The following is a 6,559-nucleotide window of genomic DNA, read 5'->3' on the forward strand; positions in this document are numbered from 1 at the left end:
GAATCAAACCTGGATCTCCAGATCGGAGTCCACCGCTCCAAACCACAGCTCTTGACCACTACACCATGCTGGCTTGGGACCTCCTCACCTGAAGGACCAGTTCCCCAATATGACCCATATGCCAGTTTAGATCATGACCACAATTTGTTCAAGCAGCGCCTTCCATCCATCAGGCATGGACCTCATCAGCAAGGTCTTGCTCTTTGCAGCTTCAAACGCATGGAACTCTATGGCACTGAGGTCCCTCACCTCCCTAAACCCCACCCTCCTCAGACTCTGCCCCAGAAATCTCCAGGTATTTCCCAACCCAGAGCTGGCAACCCTACTCACAGCGCTGTTGCTGAGTAAAAAATGAAGGGGAAAGCATAGCTATAAACTGCTTTGGATCCCAGCTGGGGGAGAAAAGTGGGGTATAAAATTTTAAATTTTAATAGTTGAGTAAATAAATAAAACCCTCACTTGTGCTTTTTTGCAAGGCAATGCTTTTTTTCCTTAGGTTGTTTGTTTGGTTGTTTGTTTGTTAAGAACACAAGAAAGACCCTGCTGGATCAGACCAAGGCCCATCAAATCCAGCAGTCTGTTCACACAGTGGCCAACCAGGGGCCTCTAGGAAGCCCACAAACAAGACGACTGCAGCAGCACCATCCTGCTGTGTTCCACCGCACCCAATATAATAGGCATGCTCCTCTGATACGAGAGAATAGGTATGCAGCATGACTCGTATCCATTCTAACTAATAGCCATGAATACCCCTCTCCTCCATGAATATGTCCACTCCCCTCTTAAAGCCCTCCAAGCTGGCAGCCATCACTACATCCTGGGGCAGGGAGTTCCACAATTTAACTATGCGTTGCGTGAAAAAAACTTCCTTTTATCTGTTTTGAATCTCTCATCCTCCAGCTTTAGCAGATGACCCCGTGTTCTAGTATGTTGGGAGAGGGAGAAAAACCTCTCCCTGTCCACTCTCTCCAAACCATGCATAATTTTATAGACCTCTATCATGTCTCCCCTCAGCCGCCTTCTTTCCAAGCTAAACAGCCCTAAGCGTCCTAACCGCTCCCCATAGGACAGGTGCTCTAGTCCCCTGATCCTTTTGGTTGCTCTTTTCTGCACCTTCTCAAGCTCCGTGAACCTGCAAAGCTTTAAAATTGTGTAGGCTTTGTAAGCCGTCTTGAATGAAGAATAAGGTGGGGCAGGGTGTTGTTGTTGCTGTTTTCCAAATAACACAAACAAAAGTCACAGCAGGGGCTCAGGTCTGTTAAAAGCCCAACTGAGTGGAAGTAGAAAGCACAGAAATACACAGCAACATAAGCCGGTTGTAGCAAGCCTCAGCTGTGTTCCGGCTTTGTGGAGTGCTAGAGTGCCATCTTCTGGAAAAACAGTAGAGTACACTCTTGTTTTCTTAACTACAGCTCAAGGCTATTGGGTCCAATGAGCAGTTTCATTTAAGTAAGTTTTCTTAATAATCATTCACATAAAATTTTAAGAGAACTAAAATGAGCATTCATATGCACAGACCAGAGCAAGGTTCTCTCTAGTGCAAAGGACTCTCAGCCATGCAGAGCTTATGGGCATTTTTAAGTTTTTGAGATAGGGTTGCCACGCTAACCTGTCACAATACAACTGGTATTTCCTCCCCTCAAGTCCGCAAAACAATAAAGCAGACATACTCATTGGCTTCTGAGCCACCTCTTGAGCATAGGGTTGCCAGCCTCTAGGTGGTGGCTGGAGATGGCTCACTATTGCAACTGATCTCCAGGTGACTAAGATCACTTCCCCTGGAGAAAATGGCCGCTTTGGCAATTGGACTCTATGGCATTGAAGTCCTTCCCCTCTCCAAACCTGCCCTCCTCAGGCTCCACCCCCAAAATCTCCAGGTATTTCCCAACCCGGAGCTGGCAATTGTATCTGAGCACCATTTCTCAATGCGGCACCCAGCCTGTTTCAAGAAAGTGGGCAAGCCCCTTGCCCAATGGGACCAGTAGTTGGCAATTAGTTCCCCCAAACAACTGGTTCTGGAGGATCAGAAAAGCTGCAGCCCTCCCTGAGTTGTAAGCCTCATGCTAGGGATCATGGATGGCTGATGGTTAGGGTGGCCAGGTCCCTCTTTGCCACTGGCAGCAGGTTTTTGGGGCAGGGTTTGGGGGAGGGCGGGGTTTGGGGGAGGGACTTCAATGCCATAGAGTCCATTTGCCAAAGCGGCCATTTCCTCCAGGTGAACTGTTCTCTATCGGCTGGAGATCAGTTGTAATAGCAGGAGATCTCCTGCCACCATCTGGAGGTTGGCAACCCTACTGATAGTAATCACAAACAGGAGTCTCTGTGAGCCGCAGAACGAGCATTTCCTCAATAAAGTGACACACAAAAACCACGTCACACGCTCACAAAAGCCTGCATCACACAAAGCAGTCCTGGAGCAGGAAGTTACTCAGAACAGCCCTTCCCTGCCCTACACAGCAGCAGATGCCTCATTTTCAAGGCAAATAGTAAGCCAACAGCAGCTTCATGGGATTTGTTTAGAATCGCTGTAGGTCAGTGCATGCAGTTCCCGTACAGGGGGATCTGGGATAAGCAGAGCCAGCCTGGTGTGGTGGTCAATCTCAGAGAAGGATTGCAGAGATCTTGTTTCAAAGCCTCATTCAGCAGTCAAGGTCACCAGGTGAGCTGCCTCCTCTCTAGCTCTCTACCTCCCAACAATCCTGTAGGTGCGAGTGGTAGGGTTGCCAGGTCCCTCTTCGCCACTGGCAGGAGGCTTTTGGAGCAGAGCCTGAGGAGGGTCGGGTTTGGGGAGTGACTTCAATGCCATAGAGTCCAATTGCCAAGGCAGCCATTTTCTCCAGGTGAACAGATCTCTATCAGCTGGAGATCAGTTGTAATAGCAGATCTCCAGCTACTACCTGGAGGGTTGGCAACCCTAGCAGATGGGTGAGAGTTCAAATACATTTCACTATTTAACATCTATAGAACCAAATGCCAGAAGACTTGTAAGGGCAGATGGAAAGTTTGATGGCTACCATCTTCAGTCAACAGGGCTCCTATCCATGAACAGAGAGCAGTCACAAAAACTGGGGTGTTCTTAGGTGGTGGGTGTTCCTCCAAAGTTGTAGAAGAGTTGATTTTTTTATATGCCGACTTTCTCTGCCACTTAAGGCAAAATCAAACTGGCTTACAATCACCTTCCCTTCTCCTCCCCACAACAGACACCCGGTGAGGTAGGTGGAGCTGAGAGAGTGTGACTAGCCCATGGTCACCCAGCTGGCTTCACATGTAGGAGTGGGAAAACAAATCCAGTTCACCAGATTAGCTTCCGCTGCTCATGTGGAGAAGTGGGGAATCAAACCCGGTTCTCCAGATCAGAGTCCACCGCTCCAAACCACCGCTCTTAACCACCCCACGATGGCTCCCTTGTGCTTGCAGTATTGGTTTTATTGTACATTTATGCAAATATAGGCCAGCGAGGGCATGTGTGAGGAACACTCACACTCCAAAGGCACTGTTTCCCCCAACATGACAATGGTAACAATGCACACATACTTTGTTGGTGGAAAGTGCTGTCAAATCACAGCTGGCTTATGGTGACCCCGTAGGGTTTTCAAGGCAAGAGAGGTTCAGAGGTGGTTTGCCGTTGCCTGCCTCCGCGTGGGCAGAGAGAGTTCTGAGAGAGCTGTGACTGGCCCGAGGGTCGCCCAGCAGGCTTCCTGTGGAGGAGTGGGGAATCGAACCTGGCTCTCCAGGTCAGAGTCCACTGCTGTTAACCACTACACCACGCTGGCTCTCTATATACATAGCTTAACTGGGGTATCTATGTATGATTGTTTTACCACCAAACTTCACATCCTGACACAGGCAAGGCTTTTGTTTTTCAGTTTTCTACAAAATGCTTTGATCAAACACAACGAATGCTTAATACAAAAATCCAGGTTTAATACAGATTTTAAAAAATTCCATTTCATTCAAACTTTCAAAAAGAAAAAAAAAAAGGAAAATCATGGTGGATAAAGATTCATTCATTCTAGCATATTTACAGGGTTGTATTTTTTTTAAAAGATACTGTATATACATACACACATATACACCAGGAAACAAAATAGAAGCAGCTAATTCAAAACAATTTTTTCAAAATTTCTTTAAAAAAAAAGAAAGATAAATTATTGGGAGGAGCAGAAGAAATCCCTTATCTATCCGCCCTTGTCAATGTTTCATTTTGCAAAGAATGGGTGTACTGAAGCACTCCTTAAACTATTTATAAAACACTTTTTTAAAACAAATAAGTAGTTCCCCAGTTTTGGAAACGGCTCCTTCTTATCTCTGCATCTGTTCTCAAACCCACAATTTCAACCCAAGCATAGGAAAGATACGAATAGAACTTGAGCTTCAGTGGCATAGATTTGTGTAAGAAGATTTCGGCCACCTCTCCCCCCATGGGAAAAGCAAGCATCACAAACAAAGAATGCTGTGACCATTACACAAAGCGAAAATTAGCTAAGGTATCCCGGAGAAGGAGGCTCTTAGAATAGCCTGTCCCCAACTACTTATATTTTGGAGCTCTTTTAGCCAAGTATTCTCTTCAACGTTGTTTGTTCCCTACTGAGACTCCAAAATGGGTTTTTTTTTTTATTTGTTTGTTTTAATGTTTCAGGTCTGTACACAGCAAAACCCAGACTGTGAATAACCTCTTCGTCCTCCCATACTGGTCTCAAAACTGAAATGAAAGTCCAGCACCACACCGTTCAAAGCATCCCCGCTCAAAGCATCAAAGAAAGCAGCTTTTCGAAAGCAGGAAGGCACAGAAGAAAGAGATGCCAAAGAATGGCACACATTTAACAAGGCTTTATATTAAGGCACATTGTGGCAATGCCAATCTGACCCTCAATGGGGCAGAACATTCATTCATCTCCTACATTCATGTGCATATTCAATCTCTACTCCCCACCCCCATCTAACCCCCTACACAGAGAAGATCTATCTACAACACCCTTATATAAAAATGGGGAGATGGGGAAAGAGAAGGAATTAAAAGTGCAAACATTGTCTTGGGTATGTGGTCCATGAAGCCCAGTCTTGTGACGCTTACGCAATCCTTCACATGGTGCTAAAGTGTCTAAATGTATTATAGTCACTGGCACTTTGGGAGGAACCCTTGGAGACTACAAATCCCAGCATGCCGTTCGTCGGATACAGTAGTGTGGTACATTCAAGGGGCCAAAACTGGAAGGCACAGCTGGAATTGGCTTTCAAACATGCTATTATATTCACCCTGGAACATCAAGCTTCTACAGCAGGCATTGTCTGAATACCCTCCTTGTTCAAGAGCTTGACAAGACTGAACGATTCCAGCCTTAGGTATAAGACCACACCTTTGCAAAGGGCAACCAAGCCCTTTAAACGAAGATCTATTTTCATTCACAACAGCGTGCCTACAACATTGGCAAAAGCCCACTTGCACCTAATGCCCGCAAGGGAGCATCTCTTAACTATTCCGTACTACAGAGATTTTAAGAACAATTCTCTGCCTTCATGGGGATCAATAGGGCAGCTAGTTAGGTATGACTAATTCCTGCTAATTTCAATGGGGCTTACATGATAGGATCACCAGTCACATCTTTGGTTCTAAACAGATAAAAGTCGTAAACAGGTAAAGGTCACAAAGGCATCCTTAAAGGTTTGCAAAGTCAAAAAAACCCACAGGGTCTGTGGCATACCCTGAATTTGCCCTAAGAGTGACAATGATCTTGGCTAGAGGTTTTGAAAAGTGTGCCAGCACAGGAGATCATGCCATGAAGGAAGGTGCCAACTGCGGGTCTCCTTGATCCCCATGGTCTAGCCATAAGTAAATCAGAAATGGAAGAGAACTAAATCCAAGACAGACAAAATTTAATGGTGGATGCTGAAGATTCTCTTTAAAAGGGGGGTTGTTTATGGAGAAGGAACTTCCAGGGTTGAAAGAAGAATTTCTGGAAAGAATGTTAAAGCTGGAAGTGGGACCTAAGGTACTAATCAAGTCTGCCACCCCTGTTGACTGCAGGGTGGTTTACCTGCAGTGATAAAACAGCAATACCACACTTAAAGGAAAACTGGAGTACTAAAATAATGAGAATTGATCCTACTTGAAAGACTGCTTTAGTGAGGCTAGATGTACCCATCTATCCATCCTTGGAAACCCAAGTTAGCAAATGGCTCACCCAGCAGAGGAAAAAGGACACACCATTTCCTGATAATATTCCACACCTGGACACTTGCAGGCTGGGAAAAGCAGACAGAAAGACAGCTCTTTTCGTCTGACCAGCAATTTTTTTTTTGCGGGGGGAGGGGGAAACCACAACATCCTAGGTAACAATCATATTCACAGGGTGGACCTCTCTGGGTGTAAAGAGGAAATAAAACAGGTTACAGGTGTTGGCTGTACAAGATTAGTCAGAAAACCACAGGACCATTAACATTCCCTTCTGTCTCCAGAAACACACACAGAAGTTGGTTGTCGATAGGTGAATGTGGCCTCTTCCATCACAGTCCTACTGAGCACTGCAGCCCTGTCTCAAAAGCAGAATGCCCCCCATCC

Source organism: Euleptes europaea, chromosome 14 (assembly GCF_029931775.1).
Source record: "Euleptes europaea isolate rEulEur1 chromosome 14, rEulEur1.hap1, whole genome shotgun sequence".
In the NCBI taxonomy this organism is placed as follows: domain Eukaryota; kingdom Metazoa; phylum Chordata; class Lepidosauria; order Squamata; family Sphaerodactylidae; genus Euleptes; species Euleptes europaea.